This window comes from Dasypus novemcinctus, chromosome 26 (genome assembly GCF_030445035.2).
Source record: "Dasypus novemcinctus isolate mDasNov1 chromosome 26, mDasNov1.1.hap2, whole genome shotgun sequence".
Taxonomy (NCBI): Eukaryota; Metazoa; Chordata; class Mammalia; order Cingulata; family Dasypodidae; genus Dasypus; species Dasypus novemcinctus.
The window spans coordinates 51590335-51616628 of NC_080698.1; the positions used below are offsets into that span (position 1 = coordinate 51590335).

Sequence of the window (26294 nt, forward strand, 5' to 3'; positions counted from 1 at the left end):
TATGGTAGTTGGTCTTTAATGATGATACATTTCCCCAAAGAGGTGGTTAGATAACTAAAATTTATTAAAAGAATTCATGCCAAATATTTGCTTCTCTTGAGTTCTTTTTAAAACCTTAGATCAAGTAGCTAGAAGAACAGGAAAACATTATAAAAGCCATGTCTTTCCAAGTAAAATGCCAATCACACCAATAATTTACATCTAAAACCAAAATAGAACAGCACATAGAAAAATATTACTTTTTCTGTATACATATAATCAAAAATTTGGCCACTGAATAGCAGAGTACAGATGGATATAGAATAGATAGACAGCAGATTCTAGTATAGATCTACTAGATTCAGTGTAGATCTAAGGACTATTTCTGGCTTCACTGTTGATGTATACTACAACCTTGAGTCAATTATTTCATCTTTCCAGGCAGCAGTAAGGGAAAGATAATACCACTTTGTTACTTTTATCCCTGACTGCCACAGCAGAATGTTTTATTCAATGATATTTCTAGTACCAAAAAAAAACCTGTGTTTGACTTCCTCTTCTAATTGCATCACATTTCAATCCCATTTTTTCTCCTCTGTCACCTTTCTCAAAGAAACTGCCAATACCCACTAACACCATTTCCCCACCCCTATTTCATGTTATCACTTTGTTATCTAGCTTCCATCTTACTCTATTGAAATTCTATTTCTCACTAAGGTTTTGCCACTTTGCCAACACAGTGGGAAAAGCAGTAAATTGAAGGGGTTAAAAGAGAATCACCACCATTACCTCAATTTGTCACTTAACAAGCATTGTACATTTAAGCATATTACTTAACGTTTTTGAGCCTCACTTTCTTCATCTGTAAAATATGAACAGATCAGAGTAAGATCTCTAGGCTTCTCTTCCTCTACTAAAACTATGGTTGCATGACTAAATTCAACCAGTCTTCATCTCTAATTTCTCTTTTGATTTTGACCCTAATCACCACCTTCACTCTTCTATGATTTGCTCAAAGCTCATCCACGCATGACTTCACAATTATCTCTCTGATAAGATCACCATGACCTAAACCCAAATGCAAAATCTTTCTACTTAGTCATTTTACCTTCACCAAAGACATAACACACCCAAACTTGAATTCACACCAAAACCAACAAACCATCCTTCTGCTTGCCCCAAATCTCCTATTTCTATTAATTAGATTCCTTACCACCCTGAGTCTTAGCTTCAAATGCAAATCTTTAAGAATTTTTTCTTTCCTTCCTATATCTAATTTTCCATTATGTTCTGTTTATCCTTCCTTCTAAATAACTGATAGCCTTCCTATTTAATTCTTACTTGAAATATTCTTTAATAGTCTTATTAATTTCATAATTTATGCTCGGATCTAACAGCTTATTACTTGTTCTTTCAATCTAATCTGTACATTCTCTAAACCATCCCAATATACTCTATCACCGTTGAATGTGGTAGTTACTAACCACATGTAGCTATTTAAATTTAAATGAAAATGAAAAAATTATAAATTCAGTAGCTTAGTCACACTAGCTACATTTAAGTGTTCAATAGCCACACGTGGCTAGCAGTTATTGCATCGAACAGAACAGATATAGAGCCTTCCCAACCTTGCAGAAAATTCTACTGGGAAACACCATAATCTTAGGCAAAACCTCTTAACACACTATTTAGAACATGGGTTTTCTTCTATTCAACAGTTTAGATAGATTTCTAACACCTATCCAAACCAGTCTGAATTTTTTGTCCTAGCATTTGAAACCCTCCAAACTTGGCTTAACCAAACACCTTATCATACATTTTCTTTGCCAACATGTACTTGGTTGGTACAAGCTATTTTCACTGATCATATAGAGGACTATGCACTCTTCACCACAATCATTCATTCAATATGAGTGACAACTATGTTTAGGTCCTTCTAGGTTCTAGGGCTAACCACAGAGAATAAAAGAAGAGTATGTATCAGACTGGTGAAGCGCTTTTCAAATCACCTCCCCAGTTACCAGCCCCTTGAGCCTAAATCACATTTTCAGGTTATGTCTGGGGTAAAAGGGGAAGGGAAGGTTGAGAACCACCATCTAAACCCTTTAGGTGTAATTAAAATCCCCTTCCTGGGAAGCAGATGTGGCTCAAGCAGTTGGGTGCCTGCTTACACATGGAGGTCCAGGGTTTGATTCCTGATGCCTCCTAAAGAAGACCAGCAAGACAGTGGGCTGGCAGGGCAAGGTGACACAACAAAATGATGCAACACGATGACGCAACGAGGAGACACACAAGGAAACACAATGAGAGATACAACAAGCAGGGAGTGGTGGTGGCTCAAGTGATAGGGCTCCTCCCTCCCACATGAAAGGTCTCCTAAAAAGAACATGACCAGACACAGTGAGCACAGAGAGCAGAGAGCATGCACAAAAAATGGTGGGGGCCCTGTATGTGTGTATATTTTGAAATACAATTTTAAAGAACAGTTCTTTTAAAAAATACTTGCAGAATAACAGAATGATGAAAACATTACCTTAAATTCTTAAGTTAATATAGTCCTTTATAATTTTCAAAGCACTTTAAAAAATATTAGCTCAATGATCTTCAAAGCTAACAGTCCACTTCAATGAATAATCTAACATTCATGTAATCTATCCCTCTCTCCATGAAAAATGACACCCAAGTCAACCCCAACTGAAAGTTTTACACTTAAAAAAACAAAAACTCACCACACTTCCAAGGAAATCTAGCTATCTCCTGAATATTCTATTCTGTTCTCTCAAATCTGCATGGTCAATAATATACTGCTATTTTTAAATTTTAAACTAGTATCAATATCACAAAAGCATTTCAGAGCTGTAATACACATTTCTGAATTAGTTTCTCTATTTTAGCCTGTTATTGCCAAATATATTAGAATTGAAAGGCCATTTCTGTTCCTTATCCATTCCCACATTTATAATACACTGACTGAAATGATCTTATTAAGGTGCCTATTTCAGGTAATAAAAGAGCAGCATCTGTCTTCCTATTTTGGTTATATAATACATCAGTATGATCCTATATTGCTGATAAAACTTGAGTACGCAGCTTCTACGAAGCAGATTGAGGTAGGCATAGTAGCCAATTATAACATTACCTGATTTAAGCTTTCTAAAAGTAGGTTAATGATTAACAGAGAAATGTAACATTTAACTGCTAGCAAAACATAAATGCAGTGCTTGCTTCAGCAGCACACATACTAAAAATTTGGAAGGATACAAAGAAGATTAGCATGGCCCCTGTGCAAAGATATAACACACAAATTTGTGGAAGTGTTCCATAAAACAAGCAAACAAATAAAACCTAAATGCAGGGCATTACATTTCCAAATATGAAGCAAGTCAATATCTAGAGTAACTTAATGGAGAAAATTAATTAATATAGATATTATATTATCTATATTAATTCTAATATCTATATTATCTATATTAATATAGATATAAAATAGATATTGTATGTGTTTCGATTATTTAAAAGTATCCACTCAGCACTGACTCCTTGCCTATAGATTTGGGGTTGTTAAATATGTATACTACTACCCTAATTAATCTATTTAAGATAGAAATGAAGGGTATCAATTCCCTTTTACTGATAAGAATATATTCATTGTCAGTCAGTCTTGTTTATTATTCACAATTCATCAGTTCCAAAGAAATCAGGTAGAAATTCAAAGGAAAACAGCTTAGAAAAAATAACAATTTTTATCAAGAATTCAAAATATGATCAACACATCTCTAATTCTTAAGTTTCTTAAGAAATAACAGTACACAATCAAGTGTAGGAAACGTGAGGATAATATTTTTAGACAAAAATATTTTCAACTGCTCTATTAAGTCTAAATAATTTCAACACATCAATAGCAAAACTGGGTAAAGATCCCCCAACTCCTATTTCTCAGCCAGTCCTCTCTTCACATAGGACATACTGGTATAATTTTTTATCTTCTGCCTTTTTTGACCATATGAAAAACTTAAGTATAGTAAAAGGAAAGGTCTCAAACTGAGGAGAAAAATACAGTAGGACTGAAAAAGGAACCAAGTAAATGATTTACTGTTATTTTACTTATCTTTGAGAAAGTGGGCTCTGTGTGGCTATATCACCCCTAAAGAAATATCACCATAAAAATGTGAAAAAAAATGTGGTCACTATTCAATACATATATATGTGGAAAATTAAATGTCAAGCTATTATCTTAGAAGTAACTGTAAAGCCACTTGTATTTTGTATTTGAAAGCTCAAAATACATATGTTCACATTTGCTTATATTTGCATAAGCAAACAGTGGAGGGATAAACAAGAAACTAAAAATGGTTATCTATGGATGAATCAGGTGAAAAGACATGGTTGGAAGCAAGTTTTTTATTTCTCAATTATAGAAATGGATTATCTATTAAAAAATAAAAGGGTAAATAACATTTCACCCCTAAACCACTGTATTTCACCCCTAAAGCATTATTAAAGAAACTCAAGAATAAATGTCTCTCAACAGAAGTTCTTTAAAAGGCAGTAGAGTTTAAAAAGTTTCATATAAATGCATGCAGTTAAGCTTCAACTACATTCAATATGGCTTTATTAAATCAAGTACTTTATTTAAATTGATGCTTCTGTAATTATGGGAAACACTTTATCAAATTTGAATGATAAATTCAAACCCCCTAGGACTTTAATATTTCAGCTCCATGGGAAAGGGCTATTCTAAGGAAGTTTCCCAAGTTATTTATTATACTGTTTTCTAGAAGCATAAACATATGGAGAAACATCAGAAACTATGATAGTGAGAATGATTAGTATACCAGAAATTTAGGGAGGCAGGCAGTGTGGGGAAACAAAAGGAATTAAGATGGAAATTTGAACCTGGCTCTAACTCTCCTCAATCTTTGGCAAATGAATTATCTTCTCTGATCCTCAGTTTCTTTAAGGATAAAATGAAGTTGAAAACACGTAACTCAAAGGATCATTAGGAAAAGAAATGAAATGACCACGTTGCTAAACACAGAGTGAGGACTCAATAGGTATCATTCTTTCCCCCCTTCCAAAGAGGAGGCAATTCTCTATTTTAAATGAGGCAGGTTAGAGACTATTTTAGCTGACTGGTGGTTGTGGTGGTAATGGGGAGGATAGGACAAGAAAAAAACAGTCTTAGTGAATATTTTTGAAATTACATACGAGGAAACTACACAGGAAGAAAATTAATATGGTTAGGAAAGGAGAGATTTTTATGGGAGTCAGAGAACTGGGAACTAGTCACAGATAGAATAACAGCATCTCTTAAAAACTATTTCTTAATTTACTTCCTCTATTTTTTTAATTTCACATGAGAAAATCCATTGGCCTAAAGCAATCATTAGGACATTCTAAGGAGTATGTCCAGTGTAAGTAAATATGACTATCAAGACAAAAAAAAAAAAAAAATCTAATGTAGATGCTGTTTGAAATCACTGCAAGCACTTATAAATCTTTTTTCAGAAAATTTCCAGTAGAATTTGAAATTGATCACATCAGTATGTAGGAATAAAATTTTGATCAGTACAACTGATTAAGAAAAGGAACTACTTCTAAAAATATAAGATCATCTTAAGACAACTGTAGGCTTGCAGATTACTCAATAGCAAAAATAATTGTTACTATAGCTGGAATCATATGAAATTGCCGCTATTCAACTGTTTTTGACCTACAAAAAAACAATTTCACTTTGAGTATTTTATGTGTGCCAGAAATACCATAAAAGCTGCAAAGATAGAATTCGAGGCACTGTGTATTCACTGCAGTTTAAAATAAAAACTGCATTGACATAGCTACTCAGTTTTTCCTTTGTATTTAGTGCTACCAGACTGCAACAATTAAAAATATTTTTTTTTTCAATTCATTACTAAACATATACTAAGGCAAGGGCACTTAACAGAAAAAAAATTTCCTTAGGTTTGGTCATTGCCCATCCACTAAGACCCAGAAAATGCATTACAATGGGGAGGGAGGTTTTAAAAAAAGAGTTCAAACTCTTTGGAGTGTTTTTATATCATGTACATTTTGTTTCTTCCTATTATAGAGAGGATGTACTTCTAATCCGTCCCCCAAAGTAGCTTTTTGATAATTTAAGGTCATGCATATAGTGTAAAGAGTAAGTATGGTTAAAGTTCTAAAAATAATTGGGAGAGAAGTTCTGGTAACAAAATAGTTAGAATGCACTCACTTCCTAATTAGAAAATTATCACTTGACTCAATTATTTGAGACACTCTCGTGTAGATATTCACTGCCCTGAAAATCCATATTTGCTTTTTAAATGCACTATTTATTTAAAAATATATGAACTAGAGATCCTTGAAGGGAAAATAGGAATAATTCTTTTTATTGTTTAGGAGAAATCTGGGGACTTCCTGGCGCCTCTCCCCTCCCCCATACACCTAGAATACAGGGAAGGGAAGCAAGGGAAACATATTTTAATACTTCTAAAAAGTCGCTGTCAGGCTTAGAAATCCAGGAAAAGATATGAAATTTGACACCTGAATGGAGGCAAAAGCTTTGCTCATTTTTGCTTGAGGGCACACAACCTACACTTGGATTACCTGTGAGGAACTAATGGTTTTTCTTTAAGATACTAAGACATTTCAGGATTTAATAATTTCCAACAACCAAGGAAGTAATGAGTGCCTACTGATTTACCATTTGTTTAAGCTGTGGTCTGCAGGGAATGAACTGTCACACAATTTAGCTACCAACTGCTACATTTTTAAAATAAAACAGGATGGTTTTTTTGAAATAAAGCTCAACTCCCATCACATCTCTTTCCAAACTGGTTTCTGCACTAGCTAAAAAGAGAGTTCAATGTCGGATGAAGAAGGGGACTGGCAATTGCCAAAGCTGACTCATAAAATCAGTATCCCCTCTGAAAAGGGTGTTTTGCTTTTTTAATATTTTAAGTTTGCTTTCTTTAGATTAAAAGAACTTTCCCCCAAAACATGTACACATGAAACCTGCTTTTGCATCAGAACTCTGTATAAACTGTCTCGTGAGCCTCCTCTTGACTGTTACTCACACATTTCTTCATTAAATAAACTAGTTTCTTACCCCCCACCACACATTCTAACATTTTCATGTGGGTCTTGCTTAGTTAACTATTCTGTGGTAGTTTTCTCCAGTTTAATACTAAAATTTGTATTGTAGCACTGATTCCACAGACCAATAAGGTTTTCTCATCTTGATCCACAGGCTGCTAGATTAATTGCTAATTAAATACCATTATTATCTCTCTTTCATGCACATTCTTCTTAAAATTATATCTGAGGAAGAAACTTCCCCCCAAATGCACAGGTGACAGCTCCAGATTTAGGGGAACAAAACCGGGGGTTGCCAGTGCAGTCAGCCTTAAACCTTTGTGTCTGTCAGATGAAAGAACAAAAGGCAGCGCTTCCTCCCCCCACCCCTCTCCTTAGCACTGGAAGAATGAAGGGTTGACCGAACAGTTCAAGAGGAAAAGGAAATCATGCTGAAGGTGGTGCGAGATCCCCCTAAACACACACACAAAACTACCAGAGCTACCCACCTTGGATAGCTGCCTCCTGAGGCTAAAGCGCTGAACCATGGTCACCCTGAGTATCTTCAAACAAAGAAAGTCACAGAAGGGAGGATTTTCGTAGAACAGCTTCTTAGAAAAGTCGGTGGCAAAACATTTTGAAGTCTGTCATAGGAGTCCAAAGAATTTTCCTGAGAGTCATAGCAAACTTGGAGCCACTTCATTGTTCTATCAGGAGAGACTGCAAAGCCTACGTCTGAGAGGGCGGGAGGGAAGGAGGGAGAAAGGGAGGGGCAGAATCCTGGAGCTGCTCTGCCTAGTGCCAAGCTGCTCCAGCACTTCCTGTGAGTCAGCTGTGAGGGGTCCAGACAGACGGACCACCCCTTCCCTTTCCAACAAATCATTAGCTGAGCAGCCGCTGTGGTGCCACCTGAGACTCCTAGGGATGGACCTGTCTGTGCAGAAGTGGTACACTCGGGTTAGAAAGCATCTGCCTCAAAGAGAAAACTGCCAACTACAAGAATTCCTCCCAATCCAAAGCCCTCCGAAGGGAAGATGTCCACTGCTAAAAGTAACACACCCTACTCATCTCCCTCTCACGTATTCCACTGGGTGCAATGGTGTGAATAAAAGGTAGCAATAAGAAAGACTGTACAAGCTCTCTGTTCAGAGAAAGAATGCCTCCCAGCAGGGCCCAGCAGCCTCCAGGCTTTGTCTCACATAATTGGCCAAGCTTTACCTCTTATTCACAGGGAGGGGTCCTGTGGAATGAAGGTCAGGTGGAAAGAGGCATACTCTGATGGTGACTTCAACCTTGTTTCAAGGTTAAACAAATCAAAGCTATTTCCTGACAAAATTGCCCATGCCCTCTCTTGTTGAAATATAATTTTAAAAATCCACACACAAAACAAACAAAAGGGACACCTCAGAGTGAATGAAGGCAGGTGAAAAGTTACGGAAAATGAAAATCATGAGGACAGTTCCAAAGGTAAACATTTTGCCATCCTTTGCTTGTCTTTTCCTTGCCTAGTTTATTCTACTTCATATAATCACTGTAAGGATAAAGTTGCACTTAAATAAAACTTTTCGCTCTACATGGTCTTCTCCAAACTGTTCATTACTTTTGAACTTAATGTAAGAACCAACCAGGGTAGAACTTGGTGGCATATACTACTTTTTCCCTGTGTCTATGTCTCTCAATTCCTTGTGGGCAAAATTATGTCTTACACTACTGTTATATTCTCTGTTGGAATGAACCTACTATGTATATTCTCTATATTAGGCATTTCACATCTTTATCCCATTAATTTCTCAAAACAATCCTGTGAAACATATACTACTAATAGTATCCCTCACTTTTCAGATAAGTAAAGCAGAATTCTCCTTCCTAAATAAAAGCTCAATATTATTACCCAGAAACCATACAGTGGTTATAATTGTTTTCCTTAGGTGTGAAAAGTGAAATAAGAACAAACTACCGGGAAACGGACTTTGGCCCAGTGGTTAGGGCGTCCGTCTACCATATGGGAGGTCCGCGGTTCAAACCCCGGGCCTCCTTGACCCGTGTGGAGCTGGCCATGTGCAGCGCTGATGCGCGCAAGGAGTGCCGTGCCACGCAAGGGTGTCCCCCGCGTGGGGGAGCCCCACGCACAAGGAGTGCGCCCGTGAGGAGAGCCGCCCAGCGTGAAAAGAAAGTGCAGCCTGCCCAGGAATGGCGCCGCCCACACTTCCCGTGCCGCTGACGACAACAGAAGCGGACAAAGAAACAAGACGCAGCAAATAGACACCAAGAACAGACAACCAGGGGAGGGGGGGAAATTAAATAAATAAATAAATCTTTAAAAAAAAAAAAAAAAAAAAAAAGAACAAACTACCTAATTTGAAAAGAAAAGATAGGGCTTTGTGCAATGGTTATTCTCAACTATGGCCATGTCACACACCAACTGTTTCCAATTATCACCAAATATGATGCACAATTTTTAAAAATATGACATACATATTTTACAATGCCTTAGGAGGAACAGAAATGTATCAAACTCAAACAAATAAGAGGATGGCAAACTTTAAAAAATTACTCTAACTAAAACTTATATATAAAACCTTTACTCCAAATATCTGAAATAGAAAAGAGTTGAACATATTTGTGCTTCAAAGCTAAAAACCTATTAGATGACATGGTTTTGATTTGCATTTCTCTGATGGCCAATGATGTTGAGCATCTTCTTAAGTGCTTTATGGTCATTTGTATATATTTTTTAAAGAAATGGCTACTCAAATCTTTTGACAGTTTTTTGATTGAGTTGTCTCTTTGTTGTCGAGTTGTAGAATTTCTTTATAGATTCTGAAAATTAAATCCTTATCAGAGATGTGGTTTCCAAATATTGTCTTCCATTCTGGAGGATTTTTTTCTATTTTTAAAGATTTATTTTTTATTTATTTCTCTCCCCTTCCCCCCTTGTCTGCTCTCTGTGTCCATTCACTGTGTGTTCTTCTGTGTCCACTTGGATTCTTGTCAGTAGCACCGGGAATCTGTGTTTCTTGTTGCATCATCTTGCTGCGTCAGCTCTCCGTGTGTGCGGCACCAATCCTGGGCAGGCTCCGCTTTTCTCATGTGGGGCAGCTCTCCTTATGGGGTGCACTCCTTATGCGTGGAACTCCCCAACACAGGGGACACCGCTGCATGGACAGCACTTCTTGAGTACATCAGTACTGTGCGTGAGCGAGCTTACCACACAGGTCAGGAGGCCCTGGGTTTGAACTCTGGCCCTCCCGTATGGTAGGTGGAAGCTCTTATCAGTTGAGCCAAATCTGATTCCCTGGAGGCTGTCTTTTTACTTTCTTGATGAAGTCCTTTGATACACATAAGTTTTAATTTTGAGGTGGTCCTGTTACCTATTTTTCCTTTGCTAATCATCCTTTTGGTGTAAGGTCTAAGAAACCACTGTCTAACATAAGGTCCTGAATATGCATCCCTATGTTTCTTCTAAGAGTTTCATAGTCCCAGTTCTTATATTTAGGCTTTGATCCATTTTGAATTAATTTTTGTATATGGTGTGAGGTAACGGTCCCCCTTCATTCTCTTGCATATGGATATCCATTTCTCCCAGCACCATGTTTTTTGAAGAGACTACTCCTTCCCAATTGAGTGGCCTTGGCATTCTTGTCAAAAATCTATCAGCCACAGATGTGAAGGTCTAGTTCTGAACTCTAAATTTAATTCCATTTGTCTATATATCTATGTGCCAGTACCATGCTGTTTTGACTACTGTACCTTTGTAGTAAGCTTTAAAGTGGAGAAGTGTGATCCTCCAACTACGTTCATTTTTTTCAAGATCGTTTTGGCTATTCAGGGTCACTTACCCTTCCAGATAAATTTGATGATTGGTTCCTCCACTTCTGCAAAGAAGACTGTTAGAATATTGATATCCACTAGAATGACTACTATTTAAAAATAATAATAAAATAACAAGCTTTGGAGAAGACATGGAGAAATAGGAAAACTCATTCACTGCTAGTGGGAATGTAAAATGGTACAGCCACTGTGGGAAACAGTTTGGCAGTCCCTCAGAAAATTAAGTATAGAATTGTCATATGAACTGGCAATCCCACTTCTGGTTATATACTCAAAAGACTGACTCGAAGAGGTATTTGTACATTGATTTTCATAGTGGCCCTATTCACAATTGTCAAAACATGGACGCAGTCCAAGTGCCCATCAACAGAAAAATGGAAAAGCAAAATATGGTATATACATACAATGGAATATTATGCAACTGTGAAAAGAAATGAGGTATTGATGCTTGTGACAACATGGATGAGCCCTGAAGACTTCATGTTGAGTGAAAAAAGCCAGGCATAAAAGGATAAATATTGTATGATCTCACTGATATGAACCAATTACAATAAGCAAATCCACAGAGTCAGAAACAAGACACAGTTTATCAGAGGCTAGAGAGGGCTAAGGAAGGGGGAGTTAAAGCTTAATTGGTAAAGAATTTCTATTGGGATGATGGAAAAGTTGTGGTACTGGATATTGGTGATAGTTGCACAACACTGGGTTGTTATGTGGATAAAGGGAAAATTTTTTAGAGGGTATATGTAACTAAAATTTTTAAAAAATTAAAAAATTCAGAGTTTGCCAGGGAATCAGAGGGAGGAAAGGATGAATGGGTAGGGCACAGGGAATTTTTAGGGTAGTGAAACTGTTCAGTATAATACTGTAAAGGTGAATACATAACATTATGCATTCCTCAAAAGTCATAGAACTATATAACACAAAGAATGAATCCTAATGTAAACTAATATATCAATATTGGTTTATCAGTTGTAACGTACAAACCTTGCTAATGCAAAATGTTGATAACAGGGGAAACTGTGAGGAAAGAGGAGCCATATGGGAACTCTCTGTACTTTTTCATCAATTTTTTCTGTAAATCTAAAATTGCTCTGAAAAATAAAGTCTAAGCAGTTTATTCAGATATATTCACATACCATACAATCTACCTAAAGTGTATAATCAATGGCTTTTAGTATAATCACAATGCTGTACATTCATCATAACAAAAAGTTTCATAACACTGCTTACTAAATAAATAATTGTGCAAGAATAGCCAGAAATAGCAGCTATGTACAGCAGGGAAAACAGAGATTGAGGAGTAAAGAAGTTTCTTTTGTCTGTTTTTTATTTATTAGTAGTAGTATTGAAATAATGAAAATGCACTATTGACAGAAGTGATAAATGTACAACTATGTGATTATACCAAACATAATAATATTGATTGTACTCTTTAGATGAATTGTATGATTTATTAGTATGTATCAATAAAATCTATTTGGGGAAAAAAAGATCTATTAGTTAAAAGAAAAAACCTATTAGATCAACAACCATGATTCAAGATGAAGACTTCTTCATATCTAAGGTTCAGAGTATGCAATGTAACCTAATATTTAAAATTACTGATTGAAATTGAATTACAAGAGGAAAGTAGGTTAATAGAGAACCTGAGTTCTGTGTGTTTTTGTTTTTTAAATGATGAGTACCAGTACCTTTATTTTTCCCCTATAGAGAATTAAAGAGTACTCTAAAACCTTTTTCTTGGGAATGCAGGAAGAATGAGATGAAAATAATGAAGGTCGTTCTAGAAAGACATACTGTCTCAAACATGAGATGACTGATATTAACAGACCAACTAGAATCCCAGATCATTGATACAAGACACTTTGTGTCCTCAAAACAAGTCTGAGAAGAGGAAGAAAAAAGGAATTAGAAAAAATGTCAAGTCTACAGACAAAGGTACACAGAAAAGATCAATAATGAACTGAATAGGGTAAAAATACACAAAGTCCTTGATACATAGAAAGGACTTATGGACTAAAAGGATAGTGCCTTCATTCTAAAAAGAACTTACTCATTTTTACCTATTAAAATTAAAACAAAATTCTATTTGTTAGATGCAACAAACCCTGATAAAAAGCATTTGAGTGCATGAATGCAATCCGGTTCTTGACAAAAAGATGAAAAACTGAAAACAGAAAGGATCCTCAAAAAACTGAGCTATTAGGGAAAAGATTAGACTATCCAAATTTATGAGGAATGCATAATGTTATGTATTCACCTCCTACTTTGAGGAGTCCAGCAGCTTTTTGGATGAAAATGGTAGACCAAGATCAAATGTTACAAAAAATAGCAAAAATGACAAAAATGTGTAACCTAGAGAAAAGTCAACAGCTGTGCAATCATTCTTTCATTACTTCACAACATCAAGTTTTAGTCTATGAATGAAAATCCACATTTATATGTGTGGAAGCAGACAAGACTGTTAACATGAGTTGCAATCTGAAAGACTACAAGGCCTTGAATCTTAACAGAGAAAAACAGTATTCATGGGTGATGATCCATGAGTATTTCAGGTCATTTTAAGAAAGCTCACTCAATTTAAGCTTTAGAACTCTCTACTGACTATTCAACTAAAGTATAATTCAACTAAATCTTTATATAATCCAACTAAATCCCTAAAGACAGATTATCTCTCTCTTTTCTTTGTCACCTTCATGGACATATAATTTTATTCATCCATTTATTTACATACTTCCACAATCATTTTTTCTTTCTTGATGAGTATAGAGTATTAGTCTCTTACTGCTGTTGTACAAATTACCACAAACTCAGTGGCTTAAAACAATACAAATTTATTCTCTTGCAGTTTTGTAGACCAGAATCTAAAATTAAGGTGTTGATAAGAATGCATTCCTTATGGAGGCTTCAAGAGAAATCAGTTTGACTTTCTCACCTTCTAGAAGCCACCTATAAGTCTTGACTCATGGTCCTTCCTTGCCACTCTTATTGCTTGCACCATCACATCTCCTATTACCCACTCTGATCTTCGGCCTCCCTCTTATAAGGAAGGACCTCTGTGATTATAGCAGGCCCAGCCAGAAAATCCAAGATAATCACCACATCTCAAAATCCTGAATTTAATCACATCTGCAAAGTCTCTTTTGCTAGGGATTAGGATATGGACATCTTTGGAGGGGCCATCAATAAGCCATCTATTCCAAGAGATAATCAAAATATTTTACGAGTAAATGCAAAATTCCTTAAACAGCTGTTCAAATACAAATACTTTATGTTTTTGGTTTGAATAAACAATGCCAAATTTTATAACCACTGCATTTTTAAAACATCTAAAAACTTCACCTAGATAGGGAATGGATGTAGCTCAAGCAGTTGAACACCTGCTTCCCACATAAGAGGATCCAGGTTCGATACTCAGTACGTCCTAAAAACAAAAACAAATAAACAGACAAAAAAACCAACTCAGGAAGCTGATGTAGCTCAGTGATTGAGCCCTGACTTCCCAAATAAGAGGTACCGGGTTCAGTCCCCAGCCCTAGGACCTCAAAAAAACAAACACAATAAAAAACAAACAAACAAGAAAAAACTTTCCCTAGAACATGGGTTCTTAACCTTTTTTGTTCCGTGGACTCCTTTGACAGTCAGGTGAAAACTACAGATCCCTTACGAAGTCCACACTATACTGTGTATTATCTAATAAATATATCACACTTGCACCAACACATCCCCACAAGAATGTTTTTTTGAATTTCAAGCTCACAGACCCTTTGTTAAGAGCCCCTGCCCAAGAATAACTAAGTTCAAGACCCTGAATTACAATGCACTAAATACTAATTGTGAATCTTTCTGCAATGTATTAATGCATTAATTAATGCAATAATTTTATTCTAAAATTCGAGAACTTCTACAAATTAAGAAGAAAAACTACCCAACAGAGAAATGGGCATAAGATATGAAAAGCAACTCAAAAAAAGGAAACCCAAATGGCCATCCTAAAAGATTCTATTAATCAAGGAAATGCAAATTAGTCAAGGAAATGCAAATTAAACAAAATGTTATCTCCACCACTCCCATGAAGTTGGTATAAAATTAAGCCTGGCAAAGATTCAGAACACTGAGAATTTTCATACACTGCTGGTAGAAGTGTTAATTGGTTAGCTACTTTGGGAAACAAATTGGCAGTATTTAGTTGAGGATAGCACAGTTCGACTGAGAATACCCAAGAGTTTCCCTTGCACGTGCACAAATGGAGATGTATACAAGAACTTCTTAGCAGCAGTCTTCTAGAGGGTGGGGAAATAAACAACCTAACTGTCCAACGACAGAGAATAAATATTACCTTATATTTAAACAATACACTGTTAAATGTCAATGAAAATGGATGAATCCCACAATTACCTTGAATGGGAAAAACCAAGTTACATTTTTATAAAAGTTTTGTTCCTGGATTCATATATCTATAGTTAAAGTAAAGAATAAAATGAAATTAACGGGGCATCAAATTCATGACAGTGATTACCTCTGCTGGAGGTAAGATGAACCCAGTCAGAAAGGAGGTACATAGGGGCTTCATTTGTATTTGTAATGTTTTCTTTCTTAATGTAGGTGGTAAATGAGTATTTGTTATATTATGCTTTACATCTTCACGTATGTCTGAAATATTTAATAATTTATTTATAAGCCCTGGGAAAGAGATACACCCCAAAACATTAACCCGTATTTCATTTATATTTTAAATTATCATAGCTTTTATTTAAAAAAACTCAAAGTAAGCTCCATATATTTATTCTAGTATTAAAAATATTCAGTAGATTTGGCAGCCTCATCAAAAATCAATTCACCACAGCAGTGAAGGTCTACTACTCAACTCTCAATTCAGTTCCACTGATCAATATGTCCATCTTTATGACAGTATTTTGTTTTGACTACTATATGTTGGAGCATGGATCAGAATTTCATTCCACCATATGTTTATACTACATTTTGTAGTTTCCATCTTTTGACTGTTGTGAATAATGCTGTATGAACAATGGTGTTCAAGTTATCTGTTTGAGTCTCTGCTTTCAATTCTTTGGGTATTGGAGTTGTTGAGGCACATGGTAAATTCTATTAACATTCTGAAGAACTACCAAACTGTTTTCCACAGTAGTTGCACTATTTCATATTTTGGAAATCATTTTTTTGTTTGTTGTTTTTTGTGGCAGTACAGGGATTGAATTCCGGACCCCATACATGGGAAACAGGCACTCAACCACTGAACTACATCTGCTCCCCAATGAGAGTTGGTTTTTTCGTATGTTTGTTTGTATGAGGTACCTGGGAACAAACCCAGGACCTTGCACATGGAAGCAGCTCAACCACTTGGGCTACATCCACAATCGGAAATTAGTTTTAAAAAGACAGTATTTTCCATTTGTGGCTCAATTAAAAAGAATGAGAATAAGAAAAAAAAGTATTTTCTTGGTTTTCATCTATTCTTCTATCATTATTTCTTTCTGTTATCAGCTATATTAAGGAAGAATGTATAATCCCTTTAACCTCATTTCTTCACTTCATGATTATTTCCTAGATTTCCATTTCAAACATAACTTGAAGTTACACCAGATATTTTTGTCTAAGTCTTCAGAAAGATTTATGGTAGTATCTCACTAATTCTGCTTTTAGTTGTCACAATTACTGGATAAAGTTCTATAGCCTGCACTCTGTGAATTACAATTTGAGGATTTGCATTTCCTTGTATAAAATCAACCGTTCAACTTCCAGGGAGTGGGTGTAGCTCAGTGGTTGATTGCCTGCTTCCCATGTACAAGGTCCCTTGTACCTCCAAAAAAAAAAATCATTCAAATTCCAAATGTGGAAATATAAATATGCAAGCTATTTAACTACTCTGAGATAATTTTCTGAACTGACAAATGGAGAGATCACTAACTGCATTAAGTTATCATGAGGATAAAGTGAACCTTTTCCAAAAAGTACCCATAGAAATGCCGGCATACATAAGTGTTCAATAGAATTTGGTTTACCATCCCTTAAGATTCAAAGAGACAATTATATTTCCTTTTAGATCATTTTTTTAAAAAATAAACTAATTTAAACCTGTATGACAATTTTATTTAGATGGTATTTTCCCACAACAGTAATATAAAATTACTGTTGTTTATCATTTACAGCTTTTTAACTAAGAGCATTTTTAATTTTTATGATTAACACGCTTAACATTTATTTACAGGCACATTCTAACATACTACTACTAAATGTTTATCACACACCCTTTTGTGACTCTCTTAAAGGCTATGGACTTGGCCATTTTGAATGATTTTTGTAAATTATTTTAGCACTGTTGTTCAGCTTTCTCTTTGTTTCGGTTAAACTCAGTGGTGAACATGTGAGCCACCGTTTGCCTTCCCTGGGAAAGAAACCCTCTTGGCTGATGTCTTTTCCCTGGAATTATAAAATAGCCACCAGGTGATTTTTGATTTCCAGATCCATCTGCCTGGGACCTCCTGCTTTCCTCCCCAGCAAAGGAGAGCGAGTAGCGTTAGTTCCTGGACCCGTTGTTGATTCTGCCTGGACAGGGAGCTGATGGAGAAGGCCAAGATTTTGGCCTCCGCTCTAAGTGCTTTTGTAGATGTGGTTCATGGCCTTCCTCACTGGGAAAGCCTCATGCTCTTTCCCAATCACTCACTGGCCTGATATAAATGATGCTCCAACTCGCCTTTGCATTTCTCTCCTTCATAATCTTCATCTTAATTTGAACTCATAGCTTGGACTTTAAGGTAGTATGGTGCTATTTAATTTTTCACCACACAGCAATTCACAGCCAGTGAATGTTACACACATCTTGCTAGATTAGTATAAAAATCACTGGGTAATGGTTGATTCTAATGACCTGAAAGGTTTTCAGTTTTTGTTTTTGTATATATGTGTGTATGTATGTATGTATGTGTTTGTCTGTCTGTTGTATATCAATCTATATTTGGTTCTTTTTCATTTGGGGGATTTGAAAAAAAAAGTTTTTGTTCCAAAAAGAAAAAATAAAACCTACTTTTTATTTATTTATTTTATTATTTTTTTAAAGATTTATTTTTATTTATTTAATTCCCCTCCCCTCCCCCGGTTGTCTGTTTTTTCTTTGTCCGCTTCTGTTGTCGTCAGCAGCACGGGAAGTGTGGGTGGCACCATTCCTCGGCAGGCTGCTCCCTCCTCCGCGCTGGGCGGCTCTCCTTATGGGTGCACTCCTTGCGCATGGGGCTCCCCTACGCGGGGGACACCCCTGTGTGGCACGGCACTCCTTGCGCGCATCAGCACTGCGCATGGGCCAGCTCCACACGGGTCAAGGAGGCCCGGGGCTTGAACCGCGGGCCTCCCGTGTGGTAGACGGACGCCCTAACCACTGGGCCAAAGTCCGTTTCCCTACTTTTTTATTTTTTTAGTGAAAATGAGGGCTAGAGACTTAGCCTCCACCACCACCACTGCGACACTGCTTCATTCTGCCATTCACTCAGTGCAGCATAATCAAGAATAAACAATATAGCTTATTACAGTGTTTACTAAAGGTCTGCCAAGCTTTATTATATTATATATGAAACTGTTTACAAAAGAACATTAACTCATACATATCTTTATCAGTTGGAAGTGGCGCATAAGTGGCATGCATGAACAGAGGGAAGCTAGGGGGTGGGATGAGGAAGGGGAGATTTTTTTCCTAACATGCTTCACAAGCCATGCTATCTTCTTCTAAGGAAGGCAAAAGCAAGGGGGTCAGCAGGTTGAGAAGAGGGGAGGATGGCCTGCAGGCAAGCACATTAAAGAGAGATGCTGGTATATTTTCTCACTTTCAACCTAAGCAGAAAACAAGCAGAAGTGAGCTCAGCCCAGTCCTGGGCACAGATGTACATAAGGAGACACTGAAGGTTAAGCAATACTTTAATAAGGTAATATGTTGGTTTTTGTTTTTTTTTTCTTAACCAAAAAAAGTAAATGAAAACACATAAGAAATATAAATAAAATCCACCCCTCTGGGGGAACAACCTTAACCCAAATACTTGGTTATCAAATAATGAGAATATATTGTCTTGAACTAAAATTCATTTCCAGGTGAGAGAGGTCGGGAGAGGGGGACTGAGAAAGTTCCAGAGCCTCCCTACAAGGCTTGCAGCTACTGTATTCTGCACATACTATACCATCCTGTGTGGAATCAGCGAGTATCCTCTTCAGCAGCGTGGGTGAGCCAAACTGCTGTTCATGGTATACTGTACACTCAGAATTCCATATGTGATAGGATGCAAGTCTTAAGCATTTCATGTGGACAAAAATATATCTAAATAAAAAGCTTCCTAGCATTGTGAAAAAGAGAAAAAAAAAAAAAACTATGGACTCACCATGAAGGGAAATATACATTATTTGGATTAATATCAAATGGTTCATGGATCCCCTAAAGCTCATCCATGCACCCCATACTAAGAACACTCATTCCAGTCACAACTAAAGGACAACTGAATGAATATCAAATACTAAATGGTCTTTCTTCTGCTTTCCACCATAGTTATCAAGTTATTAGTAAAAGTAGGAGACAGAAAAAAGCTTGTCTTTGCTATTTTGGCCCCAGCCCCTAATGTTTTTTTCCTTACATGTTTGTCAAATAGTAATTTACTTCCAAACCTGCAAATGGTCTTTATTTAGGTTTTTAGTTTAAAAATCTTTAAGGTTTTTCTTCATAGTTACTGTAGAAAAATGTGAAAAATATTATATTCTTCTATATCATCTATAAGCCTACCCTAGAGATATCTTTATCTTCCTGAATGCTTTTCCATGCATGAACAAATGTATTTTTTACAAAATTTAGGACCAACTATTTTGTAATTTGCTTCTTCACTAAAAAAGAAAAAAATCACAAATATCTTGTTGAATACTTATGAAATGCAAATAACCACCACAAATTAGCTGGTTTCTATATTGAAAACACTTGTCTCTCCCTTATATCATCTTCACTCCTAAAATTCTGTATAAACATTTTTTAAATGAATTAGTCTTAAAATGTTGTACTAGCAAATATCATGTAATCCAGATTACACTATTAGAAAGAAGGAAACTAAAACTCAAAAAGGTTTTCAAAATCAAGGAGTCAGTATTAGACTTGAGAAGGGAACTGAAAATACTCAATTTTCACTGCAGTGCTTTTTCCCATTATATCATACTTCCTTCCAATTTTAATAATTTAAAATGTACTAGAAAAAAGTATTTTAAGTCACTCCTACAGTAAATTTTTTGTAACTTGAATAATTACTACATCTTCAAAACTTTTGAATGAGTGTTCTTAAATCCCTGCACGCCTGAAATAGGGCTATAGTTCCTTCCCTTATCTCTTTAGTTTCCAGTCTTAGAGTTATATTAAATAAATCTTATTGTTCAAACATCACTGTCGGTTTTATCCAGATTCTTCTGATAACCCAGCAGAAGTAACTGCATACTGCCAAGGAACAGTCAATCAAGAAAAAACTGTAAGCCTTTGATAGACTTTCATTTTGCCAACATCACACCATGTCAGAAGACCTGCCTTCATTCATGCACTCAACAAGCATTTACAAAACCAGACACTAGGCTAGGTATGGAATGAAACATTCTTTTACTTAAGAAGCTCACAATCTAGTAAGGAAATAGAAAATTCAATAAACAATTGTCATACCACGTGGTAAGTAGTAGAAAACGGCAATAAATAGTAGGAACTGTAGTGGCATAAAGAAGAAGTGATTAGCCTTGTGTGGGACAGGAAAGGTCTTAAAGCTGGAGTCTTTAAGAATGGGTAGGTGGGAAACGGACTTTGGCCCAGTGGTTAAGGCGCCCGTCTACCACACGGGAGGTCCGCGGTTCAAACCCCGGGCCTCCTTGACCCGTGTGGAGCTGGCCATGCGCAGTGCTGATGTGTGCAAGGAGTGCCATGCCACGCAAGGGTGTCCCCCGCGTGGGGGAGCCCAACGCGCAAGGAGTGCGCCCGTGAGGAAAGCCGCCCAGCGTGAAAAGAAAGTGCAGCCTGCCCAGGAATGGCACCGCCCACACTTCCCGTGCCGCGTTGAGGACAACAGAAGTGGACAAAGAAACAAGACGCAGCAAATAGACACCAAGAACAGACAACCAGGGGAGGGGGGGAAATTAAATAAATAAATAAATCTTAAAAAAAAAAAAAAAAACACAACTCCTTACTTTAAAAAAAAAAAAAAGAGTGGGTAGGAATTCTGCAAGTGGACAAACAAAGGGAAAGGGCATTCCATGAAGTGGAAAGAACACAAGATACAAGGTATGAAACAAGTGGTAAATAAAACACAGTTTCTCCTTGCTTTAGAGACCTGAAGTGTTCAGAATGTTTACTGTTCCTGGAATAGGAATGTAAATAGTAACAAAATTCAATTTCTTCTCCTTTCTAAATTGCACACATTTGTTAACTTTTTTCCTATTAAATGCCCAAATGGCAATAGCCCATTGCCATTAACAAACAATAATGTGACAGGTTCTCTTTTTACATAAGTTACTGTTTGTTTAGTGATGACTCCCTTAAAAGCAAGGAGGAAGAAAATCTATGTCCAAAAAGTTTCATGAATAACACTGCAAGATGGGGAAATCCTTATGGTGTAATGTTAAGTGAAAAGTATACAAAATCAGATGCAAAAAATAATAATAATGCTGTCAATTTTAGGATACTTTTGCAGCAATTCAGGCGCCTTCAATGATATGAGATTACTGTTTTCCAAAAACTAATTATTTTGCAATCCCACAATAGACACCCACAATACAGACACCACACTGTATCTACCTGAAAAACAGATTAAGTAACTTGTATATTTACAACCCCATCCCAACTTTTAGAATTCCCTTTTGAACTTCTAACAGATCAAAAGCTGAAGCGGCTGCCAATAGAAATAATTCTGAAAATAGTGTCATTTATTAAGTAGTAAGAAGTTAAAAAAAGTTAATGCCAAAAGATTTGAGTATCTAACTGGTTAATATTGATTTAAAGAGCAACCAACCTTATCAAATAACATCCTTATCATGGTGAACTAGATATGGCTCTTTCAAATATGCTAAATTAAATCTGCCTTCTTTTATATCAGCAATGTTTTGGGTTTGAGTTTATTTCCTCCAAAAATCTAATGCCATGTATCGCCTACAATAAAATGCATACTAGACCAAAAACTTAACCTTTCAAGAGGCTGTTGCATTCAATCCCTTGTATCCAGGCAACCTAACACATTGAACAAGTTCACTGCCTACTCTATATTGGATATTTTTCAGAGATGGCATATCCACTTTCTCTTCTCTCATTGCTTATAGACGTTATGGTCAATATACTGGTTTTCTTCAACATGTCCTTACTTTAAACCCATTTTCTCTTGTTAGATTCTCTGTGAGGATGGCTTCTTAAAATTACTTAAACACAAATCTTAAGTGTTCAGCAAGGAATGCATATATATATTCATACATATACACAACTGTATATATAAACATATCAAGATACAGAATATTTATTCCCATATATCAAGATATGGCATATTTCCAGCCCCAGATGGCTTCCAATCTCACCATCACCTACTCCAAAGAAAACCACAGCTTTAACTTCTTTCTATAAATAAAAGTTTTTGCCTATCTTTGAATTTCATTATAAAATGCATCTTTGGTCTGGCTTCTTTTGCTCATCATTATGTCTTTGTAATTCAACTACGTAGTTGCATCTAAGAGTTCTTTGTTATTCCTGTGTGATATTCCAATGTATGAATATGTTATAATTTATTCTACTTTTGGATTTGGGCTGTATCTAGTTTTGCCCTATTATAAATATGCTATAAAATTCTTGTACATTATTTTATAGTTGATACATACGAATTTCTCTTGGGATATTCCCAAGAAATGGAACTGCTGAAGCACAGGGTAGACATTATTTAGCTTTAGTAAATATCATTAAATGGTTTTCCACAGTGCTTGTACCAGTTTACACACTTACCAGTAATGAATGTATGGAAGTTCCAGGTGTTCCACATCTTGCCAACACATGGTATTGTCAGTTTTTTGTTTGTTTCATTTTAGTCCTTCGGATAGGTATGTCAGGGGATCTCATTGCAGTCTTGAAAATCTTTTTAAAAGCTACTAAGAATTTTAATTTTTTAAAATCTCCTTAACTTACTTCTGTTGCTCTTCTCATTTTCTCTATGTGCCTCCATGTAAATATTTATATAATACTGGTCTCCTTGACTATTAATATTGTTCTCCAAGTAGACTTCTTACAGTGATATGTAGCCTTTCAGTATGACAACCATTCATTCTACTGGTACTGATTATGTGCCTACTAAGTGTCAGACAACCAAAATTATTTTTCATTATATTACAAGTAACAGTAAGATTATATACGTAAAATATTTAAACACTATAAAACCTATTCCTTAAAAATAGTTTACAAGGTTTTTCAGGTGCTGGTCCTTGCTTGCCCTCTCTATACATTTCACACACTACTTTGTTTCACTCCTTCTCCAATTTAACTCCAAATCTCAGATTAGATGTCTTTTCCTTCAAGAAAGTTTTCTCTATCAACCCTCACCAACCCCTTCCCCCACCCTTCCTTGAGTCTTTCTTACTACACTGTATTGTTTTTTTTTTAAGATTTATTTATTTATTTCTCTCCCCTCTCCCCCCCCCACCCCGGTTGTCTGTTCTCTGTGTCTATTTGCTGCGTCTTCTTTGTCCGCTTCTGTTGTTGTCAGCGGCACAGGAATCTGTTTCTTTTTGCTGTGTCATCTTGTGTCAGCTCTCCGGTGGGCGGCACCATTCCTGGGCAGGCTGAGCTTTGTTTTGCGCAGGGCGGCTCTCCTTACGGGGCGCATTCCTTGCACGGGGGGCTCCCCTATGCAGGGGCACCCCTGGGTGGTAGGGAACTCCTTGCGCGCATCAGCACTGCACATGGGCCAGCTGCACACGGGTCAAGGAGGCCCGGGGTTTGAACCGCGGACCTCCCGTGTGGTAGACGGATGCCCTAACCACTGGGCCTAGTCCTCCACCACTACACTGTATTGTAATATGCTTTCTGTATCCCCCTCATCAGAAAGTAAGTTCTTTAGGGGCAGGGATCCCCCTCACACTCATGGTGATACTCTGGCACTTATAACGTCTTTGAATATTTGTTGAATGAATGGCTTAAAAATGTAAGGCAGTGCTCAGTGACTCTATAAGACTTTTAAAATGTCCAAGACACTCTGGATTTTTTTTCTCTCTCTCATCTATCTCCCAAACTCGCAAAACTCCTTTTCCTTCCACCTAATTAAATTCTACTCCTTATTCTTTCCATTTTGTTATCATTTATCCCCAATTTATAAATAACTCATGACTTAACACTTTCTAATAAACTATGTTCCTAGTAAAAATTCAGAAAATACAGTAAAATATAAAGAATTTTTAAAAATTTATTCATCATACCACCAAGCAGAAATAGCCTTTACTAATGTTTTGATAAATTTTCATCTGGGCTTTCTTCTTCATTTTTAATTATATAAGTATTTATGAATGCTCTACTGTTGTAACCACTGTTATCAATTTATCCTTCCTTTACTATGAATTTAATGTACTAATGTATCTATAAATATATACACTATTATCTGTGGCTTTGTTTGGTTTATTTTTTAACCTAATTATAAAATCCTACATATATTATCTGCAGCCTTTTTAAAAAGTTCAACAATTAACTTTGAAATTTTTCTGTCAGTACATATGGATCTACCCTATTTATATTAACTGCTGTCCAGTATTCCATAGAGTAGATAGAACAGTTTATTTGGCCATTCTCCTCATGACCATTTAGACTGTTTCCAAATTTCTGCTAGTACAAACAATACTGCCTATATATGCCTGTTTTTGTATGTGTGAGTTTTCCCCAGCATTGATATTAAAATATGATCCTACCCACTTAAGGTTCAACCCAAATTTACTTTGTGTAGAAGCCAGTCCCATCTACTTCAGTCTAATATTATTTCTGCTTCTCTTAACTCATAGCACTCTCTGGACAATTAATCATATATAGTGATAGTACTTGTACTTTTTTATTTGTTATATAGCTCCTGTATTCTAATTTTTCATGCAGTAAGACTGTCTTCTGATACTTTCTGTATCTCAACGTTACAGTGCCTTATACATAGTAGACATTTAATTAATATTTGTGGAATGCCCTGAAAATCTTAAAAGAAAATATTGCCTATTAGGGTTAATATGTAACTTTTTAGTACTATATTTTTTATTCCAGTGTAAGAGATTATATAAACTTTAAAGTTGGAATGTCACTGCTTTAGATTTCATTTACTCCATTTGTCAACATGAATCTTTCACAAAGGACAAACCTGAATGAAGTCCATAATATTATAGCTATGATTTTCTTTTACTTACATATCTTATAAGGAGAACCAAATTATCTGGCAGAATTTCTACTTCAAAAAGTGATACTAATTCTATTTCTCTGTAGTATTTCCAGGTAGTACTATACTCTTGTTTTGTAAAAACTTTATTTGTAATGAACTTTCAAAGAAAATTAACCCTTTCTCTAAGTTATATTAGTTAATAAATTAAAACAGCATCCCCCCACCCCCACTTTATTCTATGGAAGAATTCAACTCTAATTTACTAAGAATTTTCTAACACAACAATATAATACAAATCAAGATACTTTTAGACTCAACTTAAAAAAAAATTTCACTTACTGAACTACAATTCAGGTAATATATGGGCAGTGGAAATAAAAATTGGGTTTTCCCTTTCAAAGAACTCTCAATACATTAAATTTAGCAATTTGCTTAACTTCAGTGTCTAAAATCCTGTTTTAGTTGTAAACAAGAGTTTCACATAGTGCTGGTTTTCTTATTTTTGTGACTATGCAACTTATTAACTCAAGTCAGACAACTACAATTCCACATATTATCATACTTGGCTTTTTCAACCTGTAAAAATATGGGTAACACTTGTTCTGCTGGCTGGTTGTGAATGTTAAATAAAATAATGAAGGTACTCAATAAATATTTAACTTTCCCACAATTTAAAAATTACATATATTTTTTTTTTTTTTCTTCCTCTCCCCCACCCTGCTGTTTTTGCTGTCTGTGTCCATTCACTGTGTGATCTTCTGTATCTAATTTTCTATTTGTCTTCTCTTCTTGTCTTTCTCCTCTAGGATTCACCGGGATTTGATCCTGGGGACCTCTGATGTGGAAAGAGGTTCCCTGTCAATTGTGCCACCTCAGTTCCTGGTCTCTGCTGCACTTCACCTTGACTCTCCTGTAGTCTCCCTTTTGTTGCATCATCATCTTGCTGCGTGACTCACTTGTGTGGGCACTGGCTCACCGCGTGAGCACTGGCTCACCATGTGGGCACTCAGCTCACCATGT

The 26294-nt window shown here is 36.1% G+C and overlaps 1 protein-coding gene and 1 non-coding gene across 6 annotated transcripts in view; one reads left to right on the forward strand and one right to left on the reverse strand.

Moving 5' to 3' along the window:
* TMCC1 (transmembrane and coiled-coil domain family 1) overlaps positions 1–26294 on the reverse strand; it is a 250360-nt gene that overhangs the window by 136030 nt on the left and 88036 nt on the right. The window lies entirely within an intron of this gene.
* On the forward strand, positions 3197–3308 carry LOC111761606 (U6 spliceosomal RNA). Its single transcript, XR_002794928.2, has one exon. It is a non-coding gene; the product is annotated as a U6 spliceosomal RNA (small nuclear RNA).